The following is a 13,404-nucleotide window of genomic DNA, read 5'->3' on the forward strand; positions in this document are numbered from 1 at the left end:
GTTTGGCGTGTGAAGCCAATTAGCGCGTGAACCTCCAAGTGAGTGAATCGCCACAACGAGGACTAGCTTGCCGGCAAGCAAGTGAACCTCGGTAAAAATCATTGTGTTCATCATTGATTCCGAGGTGATTGGTCATCATTGTTATTCATCTTCGTGATTGATTGGTTCATTCATCTACACGGCGGTATAACCCTCTTGATCACTCTCTTTACTTTACCGTAAACTAGTTGACAAGCTCTTTAGTGTAGCTAGTTGTGAGAGCTTGCATGCTTGGTTGGTGTGGCTCTTTAGTTAGCCTTTGAGAGCACACTAATATAGGGTAGTGTCATTGCTCTTGTGTGAATTGACACTATCTAAACTAGAATTGTGGTAGGTGGCTTGCATTTTGAGTAGGCTAGCGCAACACTCGCTTCGCCTCATAATTGTCTAACCATTTGGTTAAGTGTTGTTGTAGAAATTTTTATTAGGCTATTCACCACCCCCTCTAGCCATTAGGACCTTACACGGTGGCGGCAGAAGGGCAGCGGCGGGCCGTCGGGCGGGCGTGGCGAGTGGACGCGTGCGGCCAGGCGGAGGAAGCGGCGTAGGCCTGGATGTGCGCCCACGTCAGGCTAAGCCACGCGCGCCCGCTCCGCTTCCTCTGCCTGGCCGCCCGCGCCCGCCCGACGGCCCGACGCTGCCCTTCCGCTGCCACCGCCGCCGCACCTAGCCGCCCGCTGCCTGTTAGCGTTGAGAGGGACGACCCTGAGAGAGACGACCGAGAGATAAGGGGTAAGTTTGTCTTTTCACAGGGCTTTTGTTAATTTTTAATTGCTTTGATCCGGATGTAGATAACTGAGTTAAGAATTGAGGTAAATGGGGCCTTCGTTTTGGAAAAGTAGGAGTAAAAACACAAAGTGCAAGAAAGTGAGGGTAAAATCACAATTGGGGTTTGAAATATAGGCAAAAACGCAATATTCGGAAGGGCAAACTTGTCATCTTTCAACTTTTTTAACACCGTTACCTGCTGTTTATGGAGTAGGGGTAAACTGAACCTTCGTTTTGAAAAAGCAGGAATAAAAACATAAAGTGAAAGAAAATAGGGGTAAAATCACAATTTAGGTTCAAAATAGGGACAAGAATGCAATAGCCCATTTAAATTTGGTCTCCTCGTCCAGCACTGTGTAAAAAAGGAAAAAACTCTCGGCGCTGCCCAGCTGCGTTGCCGGCACGGCTCGACCCAGCATTATTTTAGAAAAGGAATGTGATTCTATTTTTTTTTGCATGTTTGATTGATTCAATGTACAGTTGAAGCTTAAGGCGTACAACCCGTGCTACCTGGATGAGTTCGGCCCGGTTTGTATGACAAAACTTTTGTCCTACACTTTTAGTCTATTTTTTTTTATGAGTGGATCTAAACATGTGGAATAAAAGTGAGTAAAAGTAGGGCCAAAGTTTAGGCCCTGTTTGGTTGAGCTGTGGCTGTGGGAAAAAGCTGCTGTGGGCTGTGAGCTGTGGGAAAGCTGCTGTGGGCTGTGAGCTGTAGAAAAGCTGAAAGCTGTTTGGTTAAACAAGTATAAAATATACCTTCTATTTTTATCTCTATTGAAACAACTATGAAAGAGCTTTTTATTCCATCAATTTTGAAAAGCAGAAAGCCAAAAGCCAAAAGCAGGGTAAAACCAGCTTTCAAAAATGTACTACGGAAAAGCAGCTGCTTCTGAAAAAGCAGCCTCCAAAAGCAGCCCCTTTGGTTGGGCTTTTGGCTTTTGGGGCCAAAAGCCAAAGCCAAAAGCCCAACCAAACAGGGCCTTAGTCCATTTACACCTTAAAAGATGTAAAACTAGGCTAAAAGCATTAGAGGGTATGAAGGACATCTTATTTTGCTTTTTTAACTCATCTTTTTGACATGGATCTAAACACCCCAGGCAAGAATTAAAGTTTAGCAATAAAAATTTAGAGGCTAAACTTTTATCATGGCAAATGAATGTAAACGGGGTCTTCATATTGTGGACATGGGGGCGGCTTTCGGTGCATACATACACATGCTGTGCAATCTGTCTCTCAACTTCAATGCCTTAAAGGTGGATGGGGTGCAAGATGACACCAAAGTCGTGCTCTCGTAGTGGAGTCTGCGAGACAACTCGCACCTTCAGTGGAAGATTGTCCCCTGGTGTAAGTCTCCGTATAGCACTCATTTAGGGCGTCCCCAACGGTGTCCTGTTCACTAGCTAGGAGCAGCTTCTGGCCAATGAGAAGGAATGAGGATTCAGAAATTCACCGAGCTAGCGCTTGCACAAGAGCCTGGCTCGCACGGTTACCGAAATTTTCCAAGTCTCTGACAATACATGCCACTATCTAATCTTTTAGTTTTAAATTATATTCAGCCTCCACGTCAGCTAGCGTTTTGTAAACGCTGTTGAGGACGCCCTTAGAGCAAGTATTATGGCTGGCTGCAAGCCGGCTGAATCCCTGCTGGCAGAGAGAGAACAGGAGAGAGAGTGCGGAGCGGGCGTCTCGCAAAACGCCGGCTTGAAGCGGGTGGATACGCGTGTGCTGCGTTTTTACTGGTTGCTCTGCTGCTGCGCAGGCTCCGCATTGGGTGCAACGTGCTGCTGGCTGCCGCTGCTGCATTTAATGGAAGCCAGGCTGGAGTTTATTTCGCCGGCAACAGGCTGTATCATTGCACTTGCTCTTAGCACTGCCCTGAGCAGTGTAAATCTCCCTGTGGAGAGCACATTTCCCAATCTACTAAGTTGCCATCTCTTTTTTCACAAAATCTTGATTTCCACTGTTGAAAGTTTTGCACAATTGCACATGCACCAACCATCAAAAGAATGCCATAAAGGGGTGGGCATTAGAAACCTGATAGGCTGATAATGCCATAAAGGGGTGAGCATTAGAAACCTGATAGGCTGATATATATTTGCAGTCTTTCAGGAATTGCTTGGCATCAAGAAAGTTGGTAATGCCTTATAGTTGTTGCTTGTGTTTGCAGAAATAATGTTGTGCTGGAGCTGTGCATTGGTGGTCATCGCCCTTGATTTAGAGCTGAAGAGATGAGGCTGTTTTTTGCTGCAGTGCTGTTAGAATGAAGTTGTGTGTGGTCTGTGGTGATAATGCGCCAATGTGCGTTTAGTTCAGTTGTCATTGAGTACTGCTGGGGGAGAGGAGGGGATCTCGCCTCCGGTGAACTATGCTGGAGTTGTATGGGCGGAGGTTGTTTCCACTGACTGTCTGTCTGACTCACCTTATTAAATTTAGTATGCATGTTGTGCTTTGTTGCACATTTTGGGTTTGCACCTTTGCTTCCCTAATCGCGTGTGCTAAGCATTTTGTTTTGAAACCATGCCGTATATTTAAGCTGAGCTCACATGTGTCTAAATCTGTGAACTGTCCTCACCAATTTACCTTTTCAGGTGAGATGGATCTTCCTAAATGACAATAGGCTGAGTTAGCAAAGATGAAGACCTATAGAGCCCTTCTTATAGCGAATCAAATAAGACGCAGGCCCATATGGTTCGATCAGAATTCATATGCCAATGGCAAAAGTGAAACAGACCTGAGCAGTACTTCAATACAAGTTGCACCATGTCTTGTGTTTCGGTTTGTTGGTCAACGTATCCTCTTTAGTATCGAAGAGATTTATGAAAGTCACAGCCTAGTTCAACTGGTTAGGACGAGAGTTGTGGGTGTGCACTTTGAATATTTATTCGCCCTGTTTGCAGCACTACTTCTGCAGTACTTTTCAGTGAACGAATGGTGTTTTTCTCTCACAACAAATCAGTATAAGCAAAATTTCAGCGAAACAAACAGGGCCGCTTTTTAACTGTCTACTTCCTCGTAGGTTGGATTTTTTTTTTATATCAAATTACTAATATTCTTTTATCCGGTGTGGCCTCTAATATTATACTTTGACTTGATGGCTAATATCAATATTTCACATATAGTATCTTCATGACCGTGTGTTTACATCATATGAAAGTACTAGCCAACAAATTCTTAGCTTAATTTTTTTTGACTGAAGTCAGTGGGGAAAGCTCTAATCTATTTTTTATATAATCTTTTATTGCAAAGTTCTAATCCGCTCTCGTGGGGAGTTGAACCTAGACTTGCTGGATGCTACTTAGGTGCTCACTAGGCTAGAAGCCTTGTCTTAATAAGATAAGTTCTTGAGCGGTATGGAGAGTAGAAGAGGATCTGGACATGGTTTTTATGACTTGAAGAAGATTTATAACAAAATACTAAAACAATGCTATGTGGTGCGCTTTGGACAAGAAGTTTCAGCCAGCTTCAATGTGGTCAAGTCCTGCTTGTTGCAGGTTTGCAATTTACTGTCTAAAAATAAACTTTATTGAGCAATACATGTTCCAGTTCGACTTCATTTTTAAGGTTTCTTGTGATTTTGATGTTTAAATGCCACTTTTTTATTTTATTATTTTTACAATCCTTGCAGAGACGTTTTGAATGAAATGCCATTGTTATGCACTGCTATGCTTGAGAGGTCTGCTATCCGGACGAACAAAACTTTATATATTATTTGCCATGTTGCTTCTCATTCAACTGTGTATAAGATTAATATCCTGGATGGAAGATTGACGTGCCATGACAAGACTCTCACACCACATTGCATTCTGGAGACATCTATGTGCGACATTGAGGATGTTATCCTGAATCGGCTTATTCAAAGATCACGGCATTTTGTTTGTGACAGCAAATCCATATATGCTGCCCCATCTGTTGAAAATAAAGTTTATTCATGTTGTTTGGATCAGGGAAACATCAATCACATTGATTCAACAAGGCCTGTTGGTGTTAAATTCCGCCTTGTTGTTCTAGTTGGTATCAATGTTGTTGCTATAAGTGGTACTCTCCAAGATGTCTATCACTTGTCTCAAGGCAAATGGATGTGCCACAAGACATCTCGGCCTCCTGATCTAGATATGTAGTGTTGAGTTCTTCTATCTTTATGGCTTCTGATGCTGAGGAAAATCACTGCTTTCTGCATGACATAGTTAATGACAAATGGACCATTGTCAAGCCTCTCAAGCCAAGTGGTTGGCCTGTAAGGGCTTGTCTAAGTGAAAGATGTGTATTTGCCAAGGGTTTTATTTACACTTGCTCAGATTGGGGTCTTGCTGCATTTGAGTTAGTTGAACAAGGTGGTTCTTATTACCTTGGCGAGCAGGTAGATTTGCAGTTTTCATGGCTGAACTATTGGGAACGCAACAGAATGTGCTTGGAGTATGTTGGTGAAGACACAAGCTCTGGTGCCATTATGTTTTGTGTGGCGAAAGGTGATTATTTCTTGCTCCTTTGTACCTAACTCTGAATTCTTGAATTATTTTCTGTTCAACTCTTGCTAGATGATCAAATTTGTCAGCCTGGTTATCCAAGAAATGAGAAACCTGTACGTATCACTACTGTCCAGGTGAAGACTGAAGAAATGCCTGATGGTAAGCTGAAACCAAAGTCAATTGGCCATGTGGACATTGGCACTAGTTTTGTTCAGGGGAATGGAGGGGCAATTTTGGACCCGAGATTGCTTTGCAGCTGCTGATATTCAAGCCTGATGCTCGCTATAACTTGCGTGCTGAAAATCATGTTGTATTGTTAATCTATAAGTTACCATGCATCATGAAACTTGTCTGAGATGCAGTGGGGTGTTTTGAAACATGTAGTCAGCAGGCATGTCGTGGTTGTTGAATGTGGACCTTTAACTATGACTGAGAAATATATGACTTATAAAAATTGTCTGTTTTGTTTTTGTTCGTGTGTGACTGCAAAACAAATGGTCCACTGTAATCATTCTCTTTTCAAAAGGATACCAAATTGGCTTTGTAGTGGGAATGCAAGTGAGTAAGGAAAACAAAGCGCTGCGGTGAGAGCCGCACGCAGCGCGGGCTCAAAACCTGCACCGCAATGTTTGAAGGGGGAAGAGGCTGGCGCGGGTACTGACACTGCCCTACACTGATCCGGCTTTACTTGCCCTGTTTAGTTCCCTCCTAAAACGCTAAATTTTTCAAGATTCCCCGTCACATCGAATACGAAAACGCATGCATAAAACATTAAATATAAATAAAAAATAAAACTAATTACACAGTTTAGACGAAATCCACGAGACGAATCTTTTAAGCCTAATTAGACTATGATTAGATACTAATTGCCAAATAACAACGAAAATGCTACAGTGCTCATTTTGCCAAATTTTTCGGACCTAAACTGGGCCTTGGTCTGCAATTACATACTTTACAGGCAAAGACTACGACATTGAATGTAGTTTGGTCTGACTAGGCCCGCAAGGGGTTCGGGTCGACCCTCTTTATCGATATCGATCCGCTCCTCAAATCAGCCCAAGGATCGGAGCGGGCCGACCCCAAAACGAGGAGCAAAAGGTTGGCTCGCCATGCCCCTGGCCTGGCTAGCTAGAAACGGGGAGAATGGTCGCATAAGTGGAGCCAGGCTTGGCCCATCTTTGCCCACCGCATCCGATCACCTCTATTCACCTCGTTGCCACCTCCTTCCTCGCGCCTGCTGTCCTCCGCCGCCGCCGCCTCCCTCGATGATGTGTCGCCTCCCTCCGTCGCCGCTCAGGTCTATGGGGCACCTCACCTACTTGCGTTGGCCAGATTGATGCGCAGACGCCCGCATCGACAGCTTGTCGGGCGGAGACGGAGCTGAGCACGCGGTTACAGGGGACAGGCCTCGATGGTGTCGCCGTGCAATCCTGCTGGCGCACAGCCCATAGGCGGAGATGCTCAGGCCGGCATGGATGGCATGTCGAGGTGCATGGCCTCTAATTTCGTGGTGCTGTGCTGCTATTTGCTCCAACAAGGGAGTAGCAGATGCAAGCTGTTGGTGCGCTCATTCTTGTCTTGAGGGCAGCAACGCAGGATTGAGAGAGGAGCTGCTTGAATTGGATGGAATTCAGACGAGGGAGAGAACTGCGTGCTGCAAGATTGGAGGCGGGAGCAAAGGAAAATAGAGGAATTTGGGGCTTCCTTCGCTTGCTAGTGCTCGATGACGGGGATGGGGGTTGGCTAGAGCCTATGTTGTATCTTTATGTTTGAGAGAGTGTTTACTTGCCCCCTCTCGCTACAGTAAAAGGAATTAAGTAGCATGCCCACGTCTGGATAGGAAGAGGAAAAAAAAAAATAATCAACAACAACAACACATATTAACAACTATTGATTTGATCTTGTGGATACTATATTGTGTGTGTTCACCTGTTAATTTTTTAGCAAAAAAGACAAAAAACTACTATAGCAGTTCTTTTCAGCGAATGAACATGTTTTCCTTTCCTAACAAATCAACATAAGACAAATTTCAGCAAAACGAACAGGGCCATCAAAGCTTCTAAATTAAAGGACTACATATACTTATCCGAAACCTGGTTTTACCTACTAGCTCTGGGATCCACAAAAAACAACCAAAAAGTACTTGCATTTTACCTAGTAGACGGTCAAAAGGCGCGGAGTGCCATGGCGTCCAAACAAATTAAGATTGATCATTCCAATTAATAACACATTGAGCACTAGGGAAGTATGGATATGAGTGGGCCTTAGATGCATATGGTAACAACTACGAATAGAGCATATATATTCATACACACGGAAAAATCAAATTTGCAACACTAGCTAACAAATAGTTTTTTTTTGCGACGAAATAAGAATTATATTAGATAATAGCTCGGTACATCAACACATTACAAGCACTCTGGATTACACAAATATCCAGAAACTTAGTTTATATACTATTTATAGGAAGAGAATTATCTAGACTGATTACTTATGTTGGTGGCTCCTTCATCAGTGTGGAACTAGTGTGGAGCTGAGAAGAAAAGAAAGTCGAAACCATGATATTCTTGACTACCAGCACTGTTAAAGAATGGGGTAGACCAAAACAACTTTTGCATGTCAAGCAAATCTTTCTCATATGATTTCCCAGCTGCAGTTCTTATACCGAAAACCTTGATCTCTCCGGAAGGGACGATGACGTAGCCGTCTCTTTCGAAGAGGTTGCCAAGCACCATGCCTTTGGTTCTGGACAAGGCAAGCACACAGATCAAGTTCCTGTGAAACAAAATGTAGACAGAGATGCATGAGTACTGGTGGTCCATCAGTCAGTCCCTGCTATATCAATACCCCCTTTCCACATGCAAATACTAGTAGCTAGTACACAATATGTATAGTTCGATGAAGCAGGTGATTTATTGATAGTTAATATACCCACCTCACAGTTCTTCTCCAGAACTCTCGCAGTTCTAGCAGGAGTGGGTCTAGAAAGAAAGCTGCGACTTGAGCTCGTTCTTTCTGGATTTTGTCGCTCATGTAGGTTTCGAACCTCTCACACGCCAGAACCCACTTTCCGAGCTTCTCGCAATAAGCGGTGAAGTAAACCTCGAGCACGGCTTCATGGTCGAGCTTGGAGGTCTTGTCAATGATATTGTAACAGATGTCTCCATCATGTTGCCCTCGTAGAATGAAGGTTGTTTGGTGCTTGAAACCTTTAGCATCGCCAAGATCAAACTAAAAGGTGCCATTGAAAATGGTCTTGCCACTGTCAATCGCAGGGTCATAGTCAAACTTGAAGGTCTTGACGATTCCGCCAAGAATAGCCTGCATTTCATTATCGGTATTAGCAGCAACAAGAGGAGAAGAAGAGAACATGCATTCCAACTTAACCGTAAAAGTGACCTAGAAATAGATAGAGTAGCTAGCGCCTAATGAAACAGATAGATCATGCATATATAGAGACCCGAGAGCAAGACATCTTTGACACAATGATGATGGACCAGTATAAACCGTGGGAGGGAACACTATACTAGTGGCATGTTTTTAAATAGCCCGCTATAGCTTTTCTGAGCGACTACCACTATGCTATTGCCAATTGTTCTACTATTGCAGCTAATGGTAGTTTTTAGCTTTGCTAAACATTGATATTTAGTTTAGTCGTGATATATTTTTAGCACAGTAATCCTGATTGAGGTAGATATTCATTTCTTAGTCTATAGGACTATAATATGTCTCTCCCTTTAGTTTTTTACTTAATTAATGATGTAATAAACCTTTAAACAATTATTGAAGTGTTGAGTATTGAATGTTGATCACAACAATATGTTGATTGATTTCATGAATGTTAAATAATATGTTGGAACTAATGGTTCTGAATAGGAGAGAGAGGGGAGAGGGAGGAGAGAGCTTAATGATTGAGAGAAACACACTAGTGCTTTGAACAAGTGAAAATGAGTGGAAGGTGAGGTCCCTTGCCCTCATGCCTGAAAGCATCTAGGCCCCTAGTTGGATTTCGGTGATTAATGTCAATACAAGATTACTATGACTAACGTGTGTTTTGCAGAGGCAATTAAGTTAGGTCATGGTAATGGAGATCGATTGGGCAATCGAGGTTGTCATGCCCCTACGATGGAAATCGTTTCGGTTTTCAAAGGATGGACGACAAGGTTAAGGATAACTAGTTCTAAGTGTCGATTGGAGTTGGAGAGACACTTAGAGTAGTTTAGGACTTTGTTTTTTCCTTTGGCCGTACTATGAAGGGGGGTATGAACGGGTAGCTTGACCTAGTTGAGTCTAGTGAGTTAGGTGTGGTGCACACTTGTTAAAACTAGCTCTAGGTAGCTCCTATGAATGCCTAAGATCCTTTGGAGCAAACTTCATTCACATATGTTCGGAAGTTGGAAGTGAATGGAGGGTCAAATACTGACCGGACGCTGGCTCCGGTGCGACCGGACGCTGGCCGCAGGGTCCGGTCAGTTCATTTGACCGAGAAGATCAAGTCTGGTGTGACCGGACGCTGGGAGGTCATGTGACCGGACGCTGAGGGCCAGCGTCCGGTCAACTCCAGTAAGGGTCCAGACTTGGAAAAGTGTGACCGGACGCGTCCGGTCAGTGTGACCGGACCCTGAGTATCCAGCGTCCGGTCGTTTACAGTAAGCATCCAAGAGCGACCGGACGCGTCCGGTCGGTACTGACCGGACCCTGACAGCGTCCGGTCATCACTTGAATGCTGGTTCGCGGGTTGAACTGACCGGAGCGTCCGGTCATCACGACCGGAGCGTCCGGTCATCCCGCAGAAGCTCATAACGGTTCGTTTTTCAGGCTGGCTTATAAATAGAAGCTCCACTCGTGAGTGGAGTATCCTTTGCTCATTCCAACAGCTGAGAAACACGTTTGTGAGTGCCAAGAAGAGCAAGATCCTAGTGAGGTGTTTGTGATTTGAGAATCCAAGAGAGTAGCCTCACTAGCAAATCAAGAGTAGCAAAGTGTGCATCCATCTTCTCATTAGGCTTCGCGTGGTCAAGTGAGAGTTCGTGCTTGTTACTCTTGGTGATCGCCATCACCTAGACGGCTTGGTGGTGATTGGGAGTTTGGTGTTCACCCGGCGGAGCTTGTGGGTGACCCAACTCAAGTTGTGAGCGGCTTTGGGTGATTCGCCGCGACGGAGTGTCGAAGAATCAACCCGTAGAGAGCACTTGATCCTTGCGCGGATCAAGGGGGAGCTACACCCTTGCGCGGGTGCTCCAACGAGGACTAGTGGGGAGTGGCGACTCTCCGATACCTCGGCAAAACATCGCCGCGTTCCTTTCTCTCTCTACTTACTTTGAGCACTTACTTTGAGTATTTACTTTGAGCAATTCAATACTTGTTTTACATCCATAGAATTGCTTGCTAGAGTAAGTTTGGAACATAGGTTGAGAGGTTGTTGTGCATTAGTTTGATATAAACACTTTTCTAGGCACAAGGGGTTAATTGGGCTATCCGTAGGATTTGATTATTGCAAGAGAATTTAGAATTAGCCCAATTCACCCCCCCTCTTGGGCATCTTGATCCTTTCAATTGGTATCAGAGCCTCGTGCTCACGTTTTTAAGCTTAATCGCTTAGAGCAAGATGTCTCACGGGGATGGACCTCCTCCTATCTTTGAGGGAGATGATTTTCCATATTGGAAAATCCGCATGGAGGCATACTTAGAAGCTCTAGATGTTGGAATTCTTAGAGCCGCCTCTCAAGGGTTCCCCGCACCTAGGAATGCCGCACAACTTCAAGGCGATGAAGTGAATTATGAGAAATGGAATGCAAAGGCTCGCAACACCATTTTTAGAGGCCTTTGCAAAGAGGTGTTCAATCGTGTAAGGAACCACAAAGACGCCCATGCTCTATGGTCGGACGTTTGTGCGCTCCATGAGGGAACCAAGAGTGAGCGTGAGGAACGCTATCATCTTGTGATTAAAAAGCTAAATTCTTTTGAGATGTTTCCCAAAGAAAGTGCTAATGAGATGTATTCTCGATTAAATGTTCTTGTAGAGGAAGTCAATGGGCTTGGACTTACTCAAATGTCACCATCCGATGTTGTGAGAAAAATCTTGAGTGTCCTCCCCATTGATAAATATGGGACACATTGTGACCGTGCTACATCAAGGTGATCTTTCCACCGCTACACCGACACAAATCTTGGGAAAGATCAATGCTCATGAGATGTACATGCACATCACACCACAAGATGGCTCATCCTCTACAAAGAAGAAAGAGAAGGACTTAGCATTCAAAGCTAGCCAAGACAAGGGCAAAGCAAGACTTGAGTATGAGAGCTCAAGTGATGAAGATGATGAAGAAAGCCTTGCCCTCATGGTGAAGAAGACCACCAAGATGCTAAAAAGGCTAAACAAGAGTGGCATCAAGTTTGATGGCAAGAAGAAGAAGTTCTTCACTAGCTCAAGAAGAAAGCCAATCTCCGAGATGGATTGCTACAATTGTGGCGAACTTGGCCATCTAGCTCATCAATGCACAAAGCCCAAGAAAGACAAGTTCAAGAACAAGGGCAAGAAAGATGATTCAAGTGATGAAGATGAAAAGAAGAAGAACAAGCCATACAAGAAGAGAGATGGCAAAAAGAGGGACTTCTACAAGAAGAAGAAGAGTGGCAAGGCCTACATTGTCGGTGATTGGCTCACGGACATTGATTCATCAAGTGGATCATCCGATGATGATAGTGACGATGAAAAGGTGGCCGCCATTGCTATTGATCTTGCATCTTCACCGCCACCATCGCCATCATCCTCTACACACCTATGCCTTATGGCCAAAGGTGAACGCAAGGTAACTAAGAGTGATGATAGTAGTGATGATGAACATGCTAGTGATGATGATAGTGATAGCGATGATGATGACTCACCTACATATGATGATCTTGTCAAAATACTAAGAAAATATACTAAGATCATTAGAAAGAGTAGAGCTACAAATGAAAAACTTGATGCTAAAAATGATTCACTCTTAGCTAAGTGTGATACATTAGAAAAGGCTAATGATGAGCTCAAAGAAACAAATGATTCTATATCATCCAAACTCAAGGAGCTCAAATCTTCTAAGAAAGAGCTTAAAGATAAAAATGATAAACTTGAGTGGGTGCACAATGAGCTTGTCACTAGTCACCATAAGCTAAAAGATGAATATACAACTCTAAAGATCAATTATGATACCCTTATTATTGCACAAGAATTCTTACCAAATGAGCCACATGATGCTACTAACCATGTTGTTAAGATTGATATAGCTACCTCATGTGATGATTTAATTGATGAAAGCATTGAGCATGGATCTAGTAGCAAGGGCAAGCAAGTGGTTGAGTGCAATGACTATGATGAGTATGTCAAGCTCAAGAGTAACAATGAGAAGCTCATGAAAGATCTTGAAGAAATGAAAAGTCACAACACCATTGTGCTAGAAACTCTTGATCATGACAAAGAGGTGATCCTTGAGAATGAGAAGCTAAAAGAAGAAGTCAAGAAACTCAAGGAGGAGAAGAACAATGATATTCTCAAGGAAGAGAACAAGAAGCTCAAGATGGAGAAAGAGCATCTCAAGGTGGGATTGAGCAAGTTTGCTAGAGGCAAGCATCTCCAAAGTGAGCTACTCATGAATACCGTCATGAAGATGGATAGAAGTGGCATTGGATATATGGCAAGTGTAGAGAAGAAGAAGGCTCAAGCTCAACACCAACAATCAAAGCCAAAGCCAAAGCCAAAGAGATGTTTTGAGTGTGGACAAGAAGGTCACTTTGCTCATGAGTGTCAAACTCCACCACCACAACCCTTGCCCAAGCATGCTAGACCCTTTGCTTTCAATGCTCACTACATGCTTAGAAAAGATTCGAGTGGAAAGATGAAAGTCATGTTCTTAGGTCCCCCCAACAAGAGTAGGCCTAAGAAAGTTTGGGTGGCTAAGTCACTTGTTGAGAAGGTGAAGGGCCCTCAACAAGCTTGGATCCCTAAAGCTTGAATCTCTTGTGTGTAGGTGAACTACAAGACCGGTGGAAGTCATTGGGTTATTGATAGTGGTTGCACTCAACATATGACCGGTGATCCTCGTATGTTCACCTCACTAGATGAAGAGGTAGATGGACAAGAGAA

At 43.8% G+C, this 13,404-nt stretch overlaps 1 pseudogene; it reads left to right on the forward strand.

Annotated features, from left to right (window-relative positions):
* Positions 1–593: 593 nt before the first annotated feature.
* On the forward strand, positions 594–5,552 carry LOC136536893 (uncharacterized; annotated as a pseudogene).
* The last annotated feature ends 7,852 nt before the right edge of the window (positions 5,553–13,404 follow it).

This window comes from Miscanthus floridulus, chromosome 2, assembly GCF_019320115.1.
Source record: "Miscanthus floridulus cultivar M001 chromosome 2, ASM1932011v1, whole genome shotgun sequence".
Classification (NCBI taxonomy): domain Eukaryota; kingdom Viridiplantae; phylum Streptophyta; class Magnoliopsida; order Poales; family Poaceae; genus Miscanthus; species Miscanthus floridulus.